Consider the following 21,138-nt stretch of genomic DNA (forward strand, 5'->3'; position numbering starts at 1 on the left):
CGACGTTGTCATGGTCCTGAATACACACAAACTCTCAGTGAGGCGATTAGGAGACTTGTCAGCCCCAGTACAGTGCGCGGGACTCTGCATGATATAGGTTGCCTCAGTCGTGCAGTCATCCACAAGAGCCAATAATCACCCAGACTAACATGAGACACCCTCTAGCTTGGTCTGAGGTCTGTCGTTCTTGGAGAGTAGATCAACAGAAAGCAGTGCTTGGGAGTGGTACATGGTCAACTAGTTTAATAGTCGTGCCTGGGTTTTTTTTTTTTTTTTTTTTTTTTATGAAACCCCCTAAACACGAGAGGTATTAGAACCTATAGTGCTTACTACTGCGCTTGGGTTGGAGGTGTGGCGGATGCTAGGAGAAAGCTGCCTGCCGGCTTGCATCATCCCGACAATGAAGTTTGAAGGAGGCAACGTTTTGGTCTGGAATAGTTTTTCATGGTTTCGCGTGGGACCATTGGTTGTTTTAGGCAAAACAGACGTCCTGGACAATAAAATGTCTACGCTTTGGGAGCACATTGGGAAGGCCGATACCTCTATCAACACAACAACGCTCCACGTTATACTGCTGGCGTTGTGACGGACTGGTTTGAGGATATGAGCGTAATATTTCATGGCCAGCGCAGAACCCTGATCTATACAGAGAAGAAAATCCTATAGTAAACCTCTGGAATGAATTGGATCGTCGGATGCGTGGGAGGAAAGACTGCTCAAAAAACAGAGCTGAACTGATTACCGCTTTGAAGGCCGAATAGCAGAAAATATCGGAAGATATTTACATGGTACAAAAAAAAAAAAAAAAAAAAAAATGGCAGTGTTCCATGGAAAGAAGCTGTCATAAAGGCTAAAAGTTTCAACACATGTTATTAGTTTTATTATAAAAAAAGGTTATTTGTAGATATGCAGGTGTCCAGATACAATGATAAAGCATTGTAAATATATGTACAGTAGGAACCACAATATCGCATCACTATAGATTTTTCGCAAAGCACTCATTATTAAAACTGCAATAATTAATCATAAAACAGCATAACATACTGGAAACTGCAAGAAATGACATTGCCTGCAATGTGGCAAACGACAGGGTCATGCTGATAACTATAGTTTTCTATTTCTTGAAAATAATCTCTGATAATAATAGGCAAAAAGGTCTTGTTTAAAAATTTTTTCAATAATCACCATTAACAGAACCGTTTACAAAGTGTATTGTCCACTCTTTTGCTTGTTACGCTTCCCAAACCATTTCGCTTCACTGTTAATTTAATGCAGCCGGAGTGATGGACTTCATTAGGTCTACGGAGAACGTAGCGGGTCCCATCCGATACAGAGAAATTAAATTTTGACTGATTAGAAAAGATTACAGATTAGCCCTTCATTGTTCAATTACCATATTCTTCAGCCCAGGTCAGCCGTTTTCTCCTTCTAACGAAGGTCGGTATGTTTTCACACCACTTAATGACAAGACTCATCGGACAGTATTTTCACTTCACACAACTATGTGTGTTACATATGGAAATCAAGAATGGTACCGCGTGGTCACGCTGGATAAACAAAGCGTTCACGAGGTTTGTTTTGTTTGTTTTTTTATTTATTTATTTATTTATTATTATTTTTTTTTTGGTAGTTGTTGGCGCATCGGCTTCTGTGGCCATAGTGCACCTCCCAAGGTTTTTTTTTTGCAGTACTTTGATCCAAGCCCGAAGGCGGGATTCGAACTCGCGACCTTTGGGTTGCCAGGCAGGCACTTTACCCACCCGGCTGGCCCGGTCGGCGCACGAGGTTTGTCTAGCATGACCACGCTAAAACAGAAGCTTGTTTTACTACAGTAAAACAAGTTAGTTTCTGCTACATATTTTAGTATTTGCTACGTATTAACCGCATCCCTCTTCTCCCATTAGCTGAATAAAAGTCACTAGGAGGAAAATTATTTTAATGTATAGAAAGATAAAAGCCCTACATGGGTAGGATTTGTAAATCTGAGTAGAGCTATTTGTTTCAAGAAATTGGATGAAAATGAGTGCACTTCACCGAAAAATCTGAACTCCTCCCCATACAGCGCAAATTTGGTTGATTTTAATTATATCAGTTATTTAATTATATCAGTAATTTAACAATTATAAGGTCCCTTTCCGGGTACTGCAGTACCCGGAAAGGGACCTTATAATTGTTAAATTACGCAATTGTAAGTTTATTTACAATTGCTAAATTATTATATAAATTACTAAAATATGTCAGATACTAAAAACCCAAGCAATTAGCAAGATGATCACACAGCGAACAATTAAAAAGGTACAATTAAATTAGCGCTAGAATGGTCATCCAGTCACTACAGCATCACCTCGCTTTCCAAAAACACGTAAAGAAACTCTGGGAGTACAAAATATTCATGCCTCTGTACCCGAAAATTAACCCACACTATACAAATTTCTTATATAGAAATATGAAGTTTCAGTAAATAACTGATATAAACTGAACCAATGAAGAATTACCTTCAATGTAAGGAAAGCTCGAAAGATGTTTATTGAAAGGTTGAAACTGATCTTTATGCGGCAAGTTATGAACAAGTAGAATGACACAAATTACGTTATTTCCCCCCCCTCCCCACCATGATCGTTTTGCGGGAATCATGTCAGATGGGCTTCCCTGCTGGTGAATGTACCTGAGGGCTTTAATATTAACATAATAATTCAACGACTGGAAAAGTAAAACGAATTTCGTGTTCAGTAGCGGCAAGTGATGCAAAGTAAAAACTTTTAGAACATCAGCATAAAAATGAAATAATAAAATAAAACAAAACACTAAGTTTAACCTGTCCATGCCATCTAATAATTTGTCTTATTCCTCTAATTTATTCAAACTACTCGCTTCCATTATACACCAGGTGGCCCTCCTGGGTAGCACAGGTGGCATAACAACCCTCCCCACATTAGGTGAAAAAGACGTTCCAAACCAGTCAATGACGCGAGGAATTTTTATGGGTCTTTTTCACGACGTGGCTCAGTTAGGTCGGTTTCAGACGTGGATAGCATGGTTTTTCCTCCCGAAAAGTCGGATTTTTCGTCCAGAAAACAGCAAAGATCACAGGGCTCACATCTGGTGAGTATGGGCTTGGCACACCCAGGGTCCTGAGCTGGATATCATCATTCTTCTTTTTCTTGGTGATTCCCTTTTGACTCTCTCTCTCTCTCTCTCTCTTTTGGGGTAATTCGGTAATTTTTTTTTTTTTTTTGGCTGGTGCTGCATAAGCCTCAGGCTTCCTTGCACCATATAGCTAATAATAATAATAATAATAATAACACAAGCAATTTACAAACATATTATACACAGCGCAATTTGATCTAAGTTGTTGATGCGCTTAAAATCCTACACCTGGTGAAAGTTTTGTTCTACCAATAAATTATCCTCTGGCTGAAAGCAAATTTCTTCACATCTATCCTGCAACCACCTTTCCTCAATTTAAACATTTATCCCCTTATATGTGTTATCTGAGCAAGATAACGTCAACATGCATGCCATTTTGAAATTTTGAATAAATTTAGCAGATTTGCACAAAAAATGTGCTCTGGAGATTAGAATGTGGGTACTATCATCGTTCATCCACATCACGTATAAAATGCCTGATTTCAAATTCCGTCTCGACAGGAAAAATTCTTGATTCGCTTTTTTTTTTTTTTTTTTGCAACATGGCCGAGTTATTCGGTCTCGTCGAAGGTTGCGCAATCTAAGTGCTTAAGCACTTAACCTCTGGGAAATTATTTTTTAAAAAAATATTCAAGAATAACACATAGAACCGTCAAGACTGTTCGATCTCATTCGAAGACTGCAAGCAGCTGCGTCGCACTTTAAAAAGTGAATACTGTAGTTGGATAAAAGAATGATTTCAATTTCTTATCGTGGCCTAGTATTAATTTGATCCAGGATGCCAATGTGATCTTGACTGATACATCCTGATTAGGTGTATAATATTTAATTTTAAACTAAATCGCTACTTTTTTATGCAATAAAGCAGATTCAATAGAAACCCGTTTCGAGTTTCTGATATGTCGTCATCCCATGCTGTACATCAGGCAGAAAGCTGTACGTTAATGTCACTCGTGTGATGTGTTTGCAGGTAATGAATTGAGTGACTTGTGGGAAGTTATAAACTAAAGTGTAGAATTCGCTACAGTAGAAACAAGACCAGTGTGCTAATACACAGTTCTTGGGCTCAGAGGATAGCGGAGACTCATTATAGGATACAGACAATAAACGACAATTTATGCATTTCCGAAAAAACAATAGAGGCCACTTCTTCCATTCAATTTAGTTAATGATGAATAGTTTACTTTTAGAATCTCACCAGAAATTCACCAGTAACGCAATTAAATTCCATTAAGCTAAATACTCTTATTATATTATACGTATATTATTATTATAAAAAGCCCAAACACGAAATATATCAAAACCTATAGTACTTAGTACCGTGCATGGGTTGAAGGAGATGGAGAGGGAAGGGATGCTGGAAACGTGGCTCTGATGACTAAACATGGTTTTCACCACTTCAAGCCTCCAATAAGCAAAGCGGTGGTATTGCACCGGTTGATGAGAGTCATCTACTACCTAAAAATATGTTTGTTTGAGAATCTAAAAGTTCAATATATCCCCAGTCATTTCAAAATTATTTTCAACAAATTCATGTCGGTGGGGATGGGGTAGCGTAGTAATCTTATCAAATGCTGACTGTCTATCCAAAAATCAGGTTGCACTCTTCCCTGCGAGCGTTTCCGACTCTTATACATCATTAATTTGCAACATAATTGATTTGCAGCACAAAAGTTCCTAAAACTAGCGAACTAGTTCCAGTTCAGCACTCAAAATATAAACTCTTTCTGGTTCTGAGATGGGGGAAAAAAAAAAGCCCCAGAAACAGTTTGGAATGGAAGGGCGTGCACCCTCACATGCATCGATGATGTCATGTACATACTTTATTATTAAAAATAAGATATTTTATTATTTTATTTTATTAAAAATATATTATTTTATTTCATGCGTTCTATTTCCTAAATTTCGCGCTCTTAACAAAGCAGTCACTTTTTTAAACAAATTTGAATTACGTTTTGTAGTTTGATTATTTTATTTAATATAGTTATTTAATAAATTGCGTGAATGCAGAGGAGCACCGTCAGAAGTTGCCCATGTAGGTCACCTAGACGGTTCAACGAGACGCCGTTCCATACAGGTGAACTAAGCTGCAGCCTAGCGATCCAACTTCAAGTTAAAAAAAAAAAAAAAACAAGTTTAACAAATTTAAATGAAAAAAATATAAAATACAAATAAAATAAGGATGTCATTATTTCGCTTTCATACGTGCACGAACATAATTACATGGCCAATAGGTTAATCTTCCAATTGTACTATTCAACAAGTCAGCTAATTTACGGTGCGTTCGATTTGTTTTTCTAAAATTAAATGATTTGTCGTTTCTGTGATTAACAGAAATTAAGTAAATATAGTTATCTCCTTATCAATTAATTACTAAGATTATAACTCTAAACACTTAATAAAACTATGTTTACGTCCTCTAAACTTAGCCATTTTGTTTAATTACGACTGTATGGATATTATATACTTACAACACTTTTTTTAAGTCTCTTTTCTCTCTCTGTATGCATGTATCTCTTCATAATTTATGTATGTCGTTATGTATCTCTATATTTATTTATCTCTTCTCAAACGACATAACGTTCAAGAGCCTTGCATAACAACACGCATACCAGACAGGTGGAATATTAGGGAGAATACTCTCTCTACATTTGCATTGTGAGGAGGAATTGCAAAGAAAAACTGGGCAATTTTCAACAATTCTGAATTGAATTCAATATTTTTTGAATTACTAAAATATTTGGCCCACTTTTCATGTATAACCATGTTTTTAAAGTCTTTATTATTCATTTGACCCTCAAAAAATTTCTTCAAATTGTTAAATTGGTCAAAACACTTAACATCATCAATTGTTACCCCTTTGTCAATCAAGTGGGAAATAGAACATTCTACATCGTTCCAGCTTGGTACTGCATCCATTTTCATTCACATAAAACAGGAAATGGATTCCATATGGTGAAGCCATTTATCTAAATATTCCATCCAATTTCTATACAGATTTTTTGTATCACTAGAAAATTTTTCACATTCAAGTACAAGTCGTTCATCATGTTTTTTTGTATAGCATTTCCTTTACTCTTAATGGCATGAAGTTGTGACCATCCGTTTCGAGATAATTTCTTTCACTGAGACTAAGACATCTAGCACTTCTGCAGCTGAGTTACTTTCCCTTTCAATTCGTTGAATGTGTGTATGGAATACACTCATAAGTGATTGCATGAACCAAAGATGAATCTCACTAAATCCATTTTCAAAGAACCTTTTAATCACAATGGGAGGTTTTTCTTGTGACAGAAAATAAGCCTGTAAAGCTGGAAACATATTTATGAGCCTTGTGATGCTTGGAAATAATGAAAGCCATCTCGTCTTGTCGTGAGAAAGGAGCTGTCTATATTCAATCTCAACAAACTCACAATATTCCTTAAGCTCTGGACTGTAAAATTATGAAAATACTGGTAAATTTTAAAAACAATATTCTCTACATCAACTTCCCAAAGTTCTGCGGCATTCTGAAGACAATTGTTCAAAATATGTGCAGGGCAGCCCACTCCAATCAAAGTGTTTTGTTATGCAGCAATTTCTTTAATTTTGCAAAGACATTATTCCCTTCTTCATTTCGTATCAGTTCTCCAAACATTGTATTGCAATTGTCTCCAGTGAATGCAATACATTTTTCACACAAACCATTTTTTTCAAGAGTTTCTTTAACATACGTAGAAATGGTATCTGCAGTCTCGTTAGGCATCTTCTGTAATTCAATTAATTTTGTTTATAACCCTCCTTCATTTACATCAAAATACTGAATAATTAATGGGAAGATTTTTTCAGAACCATGATTACTTCCATCAGTTGAGACCCCGCAGTATGCAATTTTATTTTCTTTTAAAGTTTTTACAGTAACATTAAGAGAATGATTTGCAAGTATAAAGTTTACAATAGCTTCTGTTTTGATTCTAGCGCAGGAAAATCTTTTTGCTATCTCAGAATCAAAAAATACATTTTTTAACATGACAGTTGTGCAATCCATTGATTTGTAACTACTATGATGTTTAACAGTCAGTGTGAAAAGCAAAGGTACCCGCTGCAGCAGCCAGATCATATTCTATTTTACCGACAGCTTTGACAAAAAAATCTGTAACCTTTCCCGAAGAGGCCTCACCTTGAACTGCTCTCTTGTGCTTCTCAGTTTCAATGTGATGCTCCAAATACCCAACCCCTTTATTGGCTACTGAAACATATGTCCCCATTCTGCAAACTTTACATTCAGCTTCCCATTCCTCTCGGCCAGATACAAAACATGGAAATTTGTTTTTCATCTCTTCTGTAAACATGCACTTCCTTTTAGGCATTTTAGGAGAAGTATAGTCTTTATAATATTAATTTTTATAATTGAAATAATAATAAATATTTTTATTGTAAGTAGTGAAGCATAAATTTTATTAAGGTTAGGTTATGTTTTACATTCACAACTAAACTAACCTAATTGCAGAAAAGTACCTACAGGTATAAAGATGGATAATAAATATTTTTGTAATTAAAGTGAAAAACAGTATTTTAAAAAAAGGTAAACTTTGGTCCTATTAAATAAACTAGTGTCTGCCTCTTGATTGGATCGTTGATAAGTATACCAAATTTAGTCTACAGTACGCAACTTTCGATCAATTTGGTGTGCACACAGCTCAATTCCACGTTTTCATATGCTGCAATCAATTTCTAGAGAAAACAGTCCCTCTAACTGTCAATATTTATTTGACATGCTGGAATTCCTGTAATTTATATATCTTTTTCTAGCACACCATCTGATCTTCATGCGTTATCTACTCTCTAAACCAAAATATTGTATTGCTAGACTATATAAAATTTATATGTGCGTAAATTCTGAAGCAGGCGTGGGTTGGTAACAACCCCAATGCACTAAACTGAGCGTCGTCGGGGTCTTCCGCCTAATTGTCAACACGGAAATTCGAATTGAAGAATCGTCTCCTATTCCGAAAAAGATTCTGCATAACGTAACTCGGTAGTTTTCGTCGAGCTTGCATAAAAAAATGGCGTATAATATAAAAATCCACCCGGACAAAAATTTTAGACAAAAAATCCGGACAAATCTGGTTAAAAGAGGACGGATGGTAACCCTAGTGTTAGCAAAACATTAAAGACACACATTTATTTACAAAAAATGTACAAACCTTTAATGTACAAACCATTACATACAACATTTACATAAAAAAACAAACTACATATATGCATACCAATTTCTATATATATAAACCATACTAGAGTACAATGCACTATCTCTCCATCATGACTAATGCTCGCGGTCGTTCCTTTTCCGTTCCAAATTAACCACTTTACTTTGTATCAACTGTATCTTACATATTATGAATCCTCAATGAATATCCAATCATTGTCATCTGATACTATTTGTTATCGCTTACATCAGTAATACTCATTACAACTCTTATTATTTGTTAGATCTCTCAGCTTTTAACACATGAAATGTATTAAAACTGGTATACTCTTATATCAGTAATATTCACTACAGACCACTCATTCTACCACAGTTACTCTCTTTATTCAAGAGGTTTCTCAATAAATAAAATTTCTTTCTCTACAAAAACCGTATCTGTCAATTTATCATTTGTCGACACCTTGTCTAAATTAGATACATGTTAACATATCCTCGACTTACTACCCCTATGATTATATTTTCTTTATTAATTCCTTTATACTATTTCTCTCTTTTTATTACCCCTGTACCACCCTTACGTTATTTCATAATCATTAACATTCATAACAATTTATCTCAACCTTAGTAAGTAACTTGCCTATTTCAAATTGAATTTTCTTTAGAAGGAACTGTCAATCAATTTCTTACAGAGTTTAGATTATGAGTCCACGAGTTCGGGGTTCAATAAAAAAAAAAACAAAAAAACAGGAACAGACATGTTCCGAAATGGCCGCTACTTCCAATTCCCTTGCGCTCAGGCTTCCTTCGTAGCAGACAGGCTTAAGTTCATTTCTTGGACACTCGGATTTTTTTCTTTCCGTGGCGGACTAGCATTCTTTCTTTTCTTGGCTGACATAACTTCACAACTGGCCATTTCTCAACGGGCCGGACCCTAGACACGTGTAGGCTCTTACACATCAAAACTTCGGATGTACAGCTTGCGATTACATTGCCAGGGACGCCGATCACCCTATCACTGCCTTTTGATGCCGGACAAGGTTTTATTTATCTTCTTGGGTACTCTGCTTTCCTTAGTGGCGGACAGGCTTTCTTTCTTGCAAGTTTACCTTAACCTTAAACTTTCGACGTACATGTTTCCCACTCTTCCATACTTTCAAAAGAACATCATCACTTTCAGTCCGCAGTTACTCGCGTCCTCTACGCCTCAGTACCTCTTTCTCTCACCCGTTTTTTCTTCTTTATCTTGCTACCACGAGATGTGAACTCCGATCACCAAAAAATCCACTTCCACTTCAACCCGCAAACTCACGACTTTCTCCCCTTAGACCACAGAGAAGACATACAGAGTGGACACTTGTTCAATTACTCACCCCAGAAATTTTCTTTTTCCCTCAAGTTTGGATCGCCTCCCCCAAGGACTCGCAACCAATCCCCATACTCTGTTTAATTTTTCATTCCTTCTTATTTGCTAAAACATCGGACCACAGCCGTCTCCCTAGCGCACAAACCAACCTTTCTCTAGAAATTTATTTTTTTCACACGGCAGTATGGCCCTTTCATGTTTGCCGGTCACCACCAAAACACTCAGTTTCGTGTTCACACCTCCTCTGCTAAATATATCAAACTTCCCCAAATATCAGTCACCCGGATGCCGTTTTCTTTTTATGCAAATACTAGATGTTCACTAATTTCCTGTTTACTTCCTAACGGTTTATATCAAAAGAGACGCTTCATAATCCAGTTTTACGGTCCTATTGTTCTTTCCCTCAGCAACCCTTTCTCGCCTGTTCGCAAATGGCACCCCCTCCCTAGTGCTGACCGCTGTACCTGTTTGCTCTCTTATATTACTATACGCTATTTAAACACATACGTCTATAACTTTCCCATCAACAAATCCAGTGTTTCTTCAAACTTTAACCTTATTTACATTAAAATTAAATATCCAATCTTAATACTTACTATTTTTAAACTTAATACTCATTTTCCATCGCCCTTCCTGGATTTATTTTAGCAAAACAAATATTTCTATTTTATTTGTAAGATTTAGATCTTAGTGTCGGATCAACGCTGCCAACCAAGTGAGAAAAATTATTGATTTGATTTTATAACTTCAGCAAACCATTTTAAGATACCTATTATAATAAAACTTTAATCGAGCTTCATAATCAGGTGAATAATTTAAAGTCGCCCTGTAATTTTGCTACGTTACATTACGAAACACACAATCGTGTTCGCCAACAAAATGGAATGAAAATTTGATTTATTTATTTATTTTTCTCTTCCAATCTATGATGGAGAAATTACAAGAAAATTGGCACCCGAATATGGTATGCTTAAATTCAAGACTCTGGATGAAACCCAGACAGGCGGGAACTTTAGTCGCGAGCCATCCCACTCCACCACAATTTTCTGGACGTGCTGATAGACTGCTGTGGAAACTTACTCATCATGAAACTTGAGCATGCCAACTAATAATGTACAGCATCATCGAATCAAGTAACACTCACAACGCATTGATAGCGAATCACACTGTTGCGGGTAAATTAATTGAAATTTAAAATAAAGTAATACATAAAATCCATAACGTAATACAAAAAGTAATACGTATAATCAGTGGTGGGATTCAGCCGGTTCACACCGGTTCGGCAGAACCGATACGTAATTTTTTGTTGAGTTCGGCGAACCGGTTGCTAAAATGGCACTTGTGATCAGGGTTCTCTCTAAGGTGGGCGCCTGGGCAGCCACCCAATGTGGAAATCACAAATTTACATTCCTTACTCTTTTTTAACGTTCATCTACGCAACAGCGTATTCCAAGTGCCCCTAGTAATGTTCATTCCGTCCATAGGTGAAAAAAATTAGACGGAACAATGCTTGTAATATTTATTTATTCATTTCATAAAACTCATTATACCTTTGATGAAATACTACATTTTTATTCCCTCGCGTTTGTTACTTAAGTAAACAAACATATAACGTAAAGAGAAAAAGTGCCAAACACCAGGGGATGACACACTGTCATTTGTTTCAGCTTTGTGTTAGGCCCTAAATTCACACGAGATATTATGAGTGCGTTGGTTTTCCCCGATCAATAAAAACAATAGGAAGCTAGGACACAACGAACCAATAGAAATATAGATTTCAAGGGTTATCTTATCGCCCATTTCGGAAATCGTGGAAGAATGTTCTTCCATGTTGGAATCCTTATGCAATCCTTGTGCACGTGCTAATTAAGACGTTTTTATCACAACTTTCCCGTGACAAACAATTTTGTCGTACACATTATTCTATCATATTTAATCTGCATAGCCTATGCCATTTATTAATTCAGCAAGAAATTTTCGTTTAGTATTGATAAAATGAAGAAAATGTATGTTCTGATTGATGTTTATTAATGGTATGAGCACAGTGCTTTGTTTATAAAAGTTTATGATATGACCACACGTGGACAGAACCAGTAAAAATATTCAAATATACAGACACATATCCGCTCCTGCTCTATAATATATTAAAATAAAACATTTTTTAAATTTTTTGCAGTAGCCCTTAAAAGGATGAAAAGGCAACAAGTTTGACAGATTTTTTCAATAAGAAACCAAAATCAGAATTTGTTGTATCAGAATTGGCCTTGGATGGTACAAAACAGTTACAAGCACAACCACTCCAACTTGAAGAAAGCAGCACGTCAATTATTGAAATAAAAAACGATAACAACTCCAAAATTGAAAATAATCTTCCTGAATGCTGGACAGTGCAACAATATAACAATTTTAAAGAAAAATATGACGGACTGGTAATTTTTAACAAAAAGTTAGGTTGCGAATATTGTACAAAATATGACTTTATAAAAGAGAAAAGTGTTCACGTGTCAAAAGAATGGAAATGTTTTCAGATTGAGGCGTCAGGGAAAAATAAAGAAGTACAACAAGCTTCTCTAAGGAAAAAAATGAAAGAACATTTTTCATCAAAAGCTCATAACATTTGTAAAGAGAACTTAAAACAATGTGAGCAGGATTCAATAACAAAAGTAATAGATACGATGAATGAAAAATATTTAAGTGCTACTTGTAGAGTATTTAATACAATTTAGAGCCTGGCAAAAAGATGTAAACCGTTTTCAGACATAGAAGTTGAGATAGAAGTGCAAATTAAAAATAGATTAGATATGGGATAGGATTACATTCTCGTAAAACTACTGTGAAAGTAGTTGATTTCATTGCAAAGGAAATTAAAAAAGAAATATTTAATAAAATTATTGAAAATAATCTGAAAATATGTTTGATTATTGACGAAGCTTCAACGATATCCTGCAAACCAGTTATTATACTTTTCTTAAAAGTTGAGGATTCAGTTACATCACCAACAATTTTCGTTGAACTAGTTGAATTGGAAAAACAAGATGCAGAGACAATATGTTCTTCAGTTATGGAAAGTTTAAATAATGTTGAGATTACTAAGAGATTACTAAGAGATTACCGAGATTACTAAGAAAAAAAAAAAATTAATAGGATTTTGCTCCGATGGTGCCAGCGTTATGCGTGGGAGGAAATCTGGAGTGAGCACTAGGATTGCAAAAGAGTTTTCAAACATAATAATATGGCACTGTTTAAATCATCGCCTCCATCTTGTTTTAGATGATTCGATAAAGGAAAAAAAGCAAGTAAATCATTTTAAAATATTTATTGATAAGATATATACTATTTTTCATCAATCCAATAAAAACCAAATTGAACTTTCCAAAATATCCGAACAACTTGGAAATGAAATTATAAAGATTGGTAGAGTTTTGGGACCAAGATGGGCTACTTGTAGTTTAAGGTCAACCCTAGCTGTGTGGCGCGCTTATCCAGCGCTACATCACTATTTTTATTCAAATAAAAAGTTGAAAATATATATTTTATAACTGATTTGGCATTGATGATTGATATTTTAAACGAAATTTCTCTTCTTTCAAATGCACTGCAAGCAAGAAATATAGACATAATAAAGGCTGAAAACACTCGTGATAAGATCTCTTAAAGCATTTCAAATGCTTGGAAAGGAAAAGGGTCCATACGAAAAAAAAGTTGATGAATTAATTACTTCAGAAACCTTCCAAAATATAAAATTTGTAGAAAATCATCGATTTGTCGGGCTTCTTCGGGAAAGACTTTTAGAAAACATCGTAACGAATTTGGAAAAAAAAAAAAAAAAGACTAATGGATTATTGAACATTTAAAAGCAAGTTGTAGCCAATTTCAAGATAGGAATAAATTACAATTTCTCAATTTTTTGAAGCCAGATTACTGGAATATTTAAGAAGTACTAGTTCCACGGAAAGCAGCTGAAGAACAATTGCTCGTATTTAATGACATTTTTAATTACAGATTGGTATTAATGATTATCGAGATTTCGTGGAAAACGTTTTAAAAAATTCCCAGAATTATGCAATTCCTGAAAGTGTTCAAAGAGCTAAAAATATCGTCAGAACAATTGTTGTAAGTTCAGCAGAAGCGGAAAGGGGTTTTTCAAAGATGAACATAATATGTTCAGAGAAGAGAAGTCGCCTAACTGTTTCTAATAAATCAAACACAATGACTATTAGTCTAATCGGCCTACCTCTAAAGGAATGGGATCCTACTCCTACAGTGAAAAGATGGTTAAGGATAAATCACTCAGCCGATGATGCTCGAATAAAAGCGAAGAAAATTGCAAGTGACGACGCCAATCAAGAAGCAATATGGAAATATCTTAAATAACAGTTTTATTGTTTTTTATCAGGTATTATTTAATATTTTTTCATTAATATTTTAAAACTCATTCTTATAACATAATCTAGTTTTGTGGACCTCTTTTATTGCTCTTATTTAAGTATTAACTGCATGAAATAATAGACTACCTTTCGGTATATAGTTTTTTTTATACTTAGAATGGTCATTAAGGCAGCGAACCGGTTGTTAAATTATTTGAATCCCACCACTGCACGGTTAATACATAAAAACCTCTTAAATCAAAATCCTCAAACGAAAATCCTCTTAAATAAAAATCCTTAAGCGAAAATCCTCTTAAATAAAGTGTCTTAAATAAATAGCCTCTACATAAAATCCTCTTAAATGAATTTAACATATTTCGATTTATTAAAGTTATTCCTTCTTCGTATAATTTGTGACTTTAAGACTAGATGGCAGCACTAACTTGGATTTTAATTCTTATCTGGGCAAGAATTACTACTGTTTATTTGGGCTCCAGAAATTATATGAAAGAAAAATTCTGTGGTTTTAAAACTATCAATGTTCTTGAATTACTATCGCATCACTTTTGTTCATCGGTTGCAACATTTTCAAAATCATAACCGAAGTTCGCAAAACATCCCTATCCTTTATCTTTTGAAAAAAATCACTGTTCTTGTACAAATTTCTTTTGATGCTGTAATATTAAAAAAAAAAAAAAAAAAAATTAGCATTCGCTTCCTGAGTAGTCACCGCCCAAAGTTCAGAAATATTTCCATCGAATGAGAACGGTATAACGATGCATAGAATCAAAGCTTTGTAGCACCTGCCGTCAAAAATAAAATAATAATAAATGTGACAAGTTATTCCAAATACAGTAGTTGATTTCTTTTCTTGCATCCAGTCTGCAATTATCTTTCCTTCATTTGAATCTATGGACCCTTGTTCCTGGGAAGAGAAAATATACCGCCCATCAATAAATGTGCTCAAACCTTTTAAGACCACAATATTATATCCCGCGAAGATCCCTGGTTTATAAACTTTTTTGAGGTAGATGGGTTCGGTTTTTTTTTTCTCTCCATGAAACAGGGTTTTCGACAGAAAAAACAAACTGACCATAAAATATTGATAGCGAATCAATTTACATGTACGATATACGCCTCTCGGCCTTCAGTGGCATTTCTGTTACCCGTCCCCAGGAGCGGATTAAGGTTGATTGAGGCAGGCCCCGGGCGCAGAAGAAAATATTGAGCCCCTTAAAAAAAAGAGAGAGACAGGGAAAATAAAAATACATGTTAACCATTTTTTAAAATAAATAAAAAATATTATGTACTATTAATGTTTTATTTCCAATAAAATTTGAATATAATATATGTATAATATAATTAATAATAGCATAATAATAATCACAAAGTTTTGAACTAATATGTTCAACTAATTTTTTGGAGTTTTGCGTGGGCCCTTCAGAAGTCGGGGCCCAGGGCGCGCGCCCGGTGCGCCCGCCGTTAAATCCGCCTCTGCCCATCCCAACTTCTTGAGTGTTCCTCCACACAACAATCACTCTCCCGCTGGACTTAGAAATTATACGACGCGGCCTACTGTACTACTTAGACAAAGGTATCCCACAGACTTTTCTGGGGTTCACTATTGACCTAACCAGCAACAGAAATGTGGAAAAGAAGAGGATACAAACTCACCTGCAGCAGGCATGGCAGAAAAGGTGGAGCAACTCTCAAAAGGGAGAGATCCCAAAGAAGTTTCTACCCAATATTGAACAAAACTACCCAACCTCACCCAACTGGTTCTCCCCAGGTCTACATAACTTACCTCTTAACTGGACACGGGGCGATTAATGCCAAACTGTCTCTACTTGGGATCCAGGATGATCCAACTTGCACTTGCGGGAGCTGGAGAGCTGACAGCACCTCATGTATGACTGCCGGTTCTATGAAGACCTACGTGGTGTTTTACTCACCAGAATCCACTACTTGCCACAGGGACAACAGCATCACCTCCTAGACACGAAGGAGGAGTATCAAACCTTCTCGGATTACGCACAGACACTGTTCGCGAGGAGGAGAAACTAAATGGCCGCAGCCCACAACCCACTACCATTATAACCAAAGAACATCTGTTCTTCAGCTCGCTTGGACTGGGACACCAGAAATGACCCACCCACAAGAATTAAAAAACTCAGGAAACAAACTATACCAAAATAGGCTAACATGGACGGGACCAGTGTCCCATGAATGATAAATGGAGATGACTACCAAACTTAGACACCCCACCAGCTGGGTCTATGTGAACAAGACACATTCCTGAGAACTGGAAGGCTTAGGAAATAAACCACACTAAGATAAAGGACTAACATGGACGGGACCCAAGTCCCACAGATGACAACTCGGACATGACACCAGATTGGACACCACCAACAGGGTCATTGTATAGTTTTCCTGCAGACGCCTGTTGGCGATCGCACCGGGCTCCCTTGCCTGGTGCCTTTCCATCTCCTCCCCCTGCGCCGGTGGTGGGACGGTCCCCCCGGCGCCCCCTACTTTCTCCTGGTGAGGCATGGGCCTTCCTCACTGACTTTTTGGGTTGCCTTCACTATCATCCCCATATTTCTACCTTAACCCCCCCCCCCAGCCTTCAGTCTCCCACCCACTATCTTTATGCCAGCGAATGCCCCACACATAAAAACTTAATTATGTCAAAATTACCGTTCGCCCATTTTTTCGGCCTTTATTATGCAAGCGTTATCCCCCTCACGTAGCGATCATCAAAACCAACGATGATGGATATATGTATCGCATATATATGGATCTGTCTGTACGTAAGTGCATATAAAAGAGCGCGCGCGTTTTTTTTTTTAGGTCCTAGCCAATGAACGTTAGGTGGCAGGATGTGCCAGAATGAAACTAAAACTAATGGGTTCCTGGTCTGCCTCCACCGGGCGAAGGTGGGGTAACGTTGGACCTCAGCAGGGGTCCAGCGGCTAAACGACCAGATGAACACTGGTACATGACACTACACATACACTTTTAAACCTCTGGCATTTCCAGCAAACTGGTACACCCATAATGAAAACTACGCGGAGATGGGGGAAACCCCTGGTGCCGTCTGACACTAAATACACCTTACAACAGGTATTGTAAGGTGTAAGGAAAGGGATTAATCAAATCGGTCCACTCGATATCGATGGTTCGACTTTTGATGATCTGCTCAGGTAGCTTACAAACTGAATGAACATTTTGCATCTACATTACGAGAAATCTTTGGCAAAGGATGCAAAGAAAAACAGCAAAGATTTCTTTACTTATGCAAACTCTAGAAGGAAAGGGATGAATCAGATTGGTCCATTGATAATGGTTCGATTGTTGATGATCCTGCTGAGGTAGCTGAAACAATGAGTATTTTGCATCTACATTCACAGATGAGGAAGTCTGTAGGTAAGTGGAGGCCAGAAAGAGAAGCTTATGAAACTCTAGCAGGGAACTAAATTTGGGAAGCTCTGAATTCCGTGCCCAAAACATTTGTACGTGTGCACTTGGGCACGCGTGCCATAGGTTCGCTACCCCCTGTACTAGCCTTTTCATACCAACTAAGAAATACTGTTCAAGGTTGAGGCCTAAATGGATGTAAATGGATGTCAGACGAACTAATGAGATTCTTGGCAGAAAAGAAAAATGCATGGAATGCATATAAATTATCAAACGACACAGAAGCCTATGGCAGATATAAGCTAGTCTGTAGTCAAGTCACAGAGGAGGTTAGACAAGTGAAGGCAGATTACGAGCAATCTTTGGCAAAGGATGCAAAGAAAAACAGCAAAGACTTCTTTACTTATGTAGATCAGTAACAATTTACAATACTTCTTTACAATATTAGCATCAGTAGTAGGAGCAGAAGTAATAATAGTAGCACCAGCAACAGTTGTAGGGCACTGCTCTTCGTGGATTAGTAGTTCAGTAAAAAAAAAGGCAGAGATATAGTCGAAGTGTTAGCATTGAAAAGCAAGTTAGGAGAAAGAACTCCAGAAGTGTTAGTAGGAGCTTAATCAAAAGGCATAATAGAAGCAATAGCTTATGTAAACTCTAGAAGGAAAGGGATTAATCAAATCGGTCCACTCGATATCGATGGTTCGACTTTTGATGATCTGCTCAGGTAGCTTACAAACTGAATGAGCATTTTGCATCTACATTACGAGAAATCTTTGGCAAAGGATGCAAAGAAAAACAGCAAAGATTTCTTTACTTATGCAAACTCTAGAAGGAAAGGGATGAATCAGATTGGTCCATTTATATCAATGGTTCGATTGTTGATGATCCTGCTGAGATAGCTGAAACAATGAGTATTTTGCATCTACATTCACAGATGAGGAAGTCTGTAGGGAAGTGGAGGCCAGAAAGAGAAGCTTATCAAACTCTAGCAGGGAACTAAATGATTTTGCAATAACTGAGAGCAAAGAGGTCAAGAAATTGTTGAAGTTGAACATAAGAATGGCACCCGGGTTGTATGGGACCTATCCAGTTATATTAAAGGAGGCAGCAAAGGAAGTAAGCAAACCCTTAGCCATAATTATGAGAGAGCATCCTTGGATTGAGGGGAGGTCCCTGTGGACTGGAGGAGTGAAAATGTATCTCCAAATTCGCAAAGGGGATCAAAGAGTAACACGAATAATTATAGATTTATTAGTTTAACTTCTGTTCCAGAGAAAATAATGGACTCACAATTTAAAGAAGTAATGCAAGATAATCTAAACAAGATTGCCGCTATAGTTCAAATATAGCATGGGTTTATTAAGGGGAAATCTTGTCTGACCAATTTGATTGTATATTACGATGTAGTCACAAAGGAACTGAATGTAAAAAATAATTTGATATCATATACTTGGATTTCAGGAAAGCTTTTGCTAGTGTTCCCCATAAAACTGCTGTACAAATTGGAGCAGTGTGACATTAAGAGCAAGTCGCTGCTATGGATAAAGCGATGGTTGAGTGGGAGAAGACAGAGAATGCTAATCACTGGGCACTGCTCTTCGTGGATTAATATTATTAATGGAGTCTCCCAGGGTTCGGTGCTGGGCCCATTGTTATTTTCTATATTTATCAATGATATTGATGAAGGTATATCAGGCTGAAGGTCGAAGTTTGCAAATGATACAAAGATTGGCAGGGTTGTTCGTAACAGTAATGACAGTATGCTGCTGCAACAGAATCTAGAAAAGTTAGAAAAATTCCTCCCTCATCGAACTCAGGTCTTTTCCACCTGGTGTGGGGAGGATGGCAATCCTACCAACTGTGCTACCCACGAGGGTGAAGAGAAGAGCGACTGTTTAGTGTAACAGCACAGTAAGCAATTCTTTCCGTAATACTTGCTATTTTTATGGTAGAAAATATTACCGAAAGAATTGCTTTCTGCGTTATTAAGCTAAATAGTAGTTTTTCTCTTCAAATTATTCAAGCTTATGCTATATGAAATATGCACTCTTAAATATACAGATAGATTTTGTAGAGAAACTTTTTCTAAATAACGACAGTCCAACAAGGCCTGGCCATTGCTAATGAACACAAGATTTGACATGTACTAGAACAGACATAAAAAGAAAAAAATACTGAATCGTATTTCTTATCTAAGGAGACAGAAATGTTTATAACTGGCGACGGTCTGTCGTGGCTATCACAGCGCGAACTCCATCAGTAAAACTTTAATAGCTTTCAGTCCACATGACAAGAGAAATCATTGTTCTTTCCGTCTTAACGGCAAGACAGAATAAACCACGAATAAAGTACCTCGCTGTGCATTGAGTACTGGAGTAATTATAAAGGTTTTATGTAGTTTTTCAAATATGAATGTAAGTTTTAGAAGTGTTTTTATCTCTCCTTATTTTCATGAAGTGCCTTCACTTATTTATCGGTATATTTTGAAACAACAGTAATAAAAAAAAGTTCCCTGAAAACAAACGGGAAAAGGAACCGAAAATTCAAACAAAATTATTGGCTTGAAATAAATTTTTCACCAAGTTCTTACTCCAAATTTTCTTCTTCTAATACTAGCATAATGAAAATCAATCCCGGCTTTTGAAACATACACGCAATTTACATTAATATCACGTGTAGCTTTCCGCTTATCTAAATTAGGGGGTAGACAAAATAGGGATTGATGAAAAACAGGACCTGTGATTTTTTTTTTTTTTTTTTTGTTATTTAAACAGTTTCAGGATTATAAAACATGAAAACACTGGGACAAGACTTAAATTCAGGAATTTAAAGGTGGGGACACAAAACAAGAAAGATTGTTGGGATTGATCTAAACAACCAAACATATCTGATTGCTACTTATCCCATATATTCCAGCGTTTAAGTCGACTTCGATTCGACGTAATAATTCGTTGCCGTAGAGGACTGCTACATTTTTAACACGAGGAAGTGACCACGGAGTTCTAAGTTGGTTGATGAGGAGATGTGGCAGTTCTAAAGGAAAAGGAATGTGTTTTAATTGCAGGAAATAAGATTACGATAGCTTAAGGTACTACATAGATTCTATCAACTGGATAGACGGCACAGTGCTCAAATATATTAGAATAATGGTATATCTTCAAATTTCCCATAAAATATATAGTTACAGTAAACATGACTATATACCATTAAGGAAATATAGCACGAGGGATTGCCAAAATAAGCTGTCTAGTTTAATAGACAAGAACAAGATGGCATAGAAAAGTTACAGAGCGCTGAAAAGTACTGAAGCATATAACTATAAGTTGAACTGTAACAGTACCACAGAAAAAGTTGGCTGGCAAAGGCAGATTATGAGAAATGGCTGGCTAACAGAGAAAACAGCGGGGTACAAGTTGGTTGGTTGGATTTCGATTTTATTGGGGCAAAAGTAACTAAGGTTATGGTGTGCCAGGACTAAAACAAGAAGTTTTCTAGTATGTAAATACAAATAAGAAATCTAAATACAATTAAACCGGAACCTTGTTAACTCGTACGGAAAAGGCTTAGATAACCCACCTGATGCGCATGAATTTAACAGATACTTTGAATCGATATTTACATAAGAAATAATTGTGGATGATCGGAAAATGCGAGTG

This window comes from Mastigoproctus giganteus, chromosome 12 (genome assembly GCF_048544385.1).
Source record: "Mastigoproctus giganteus isolate SK-2022 chromosome 12, ASM4854438v1, whole genome shotgun sequence".
In the NCBI taxonomy this organism is placed as follows: Eukaryota; Metazoa; Arthropoda; class Arachnida; order Uropygi; family Thelyphonidae; genus Mastigoproctus; species Mastigoproctus giganteus.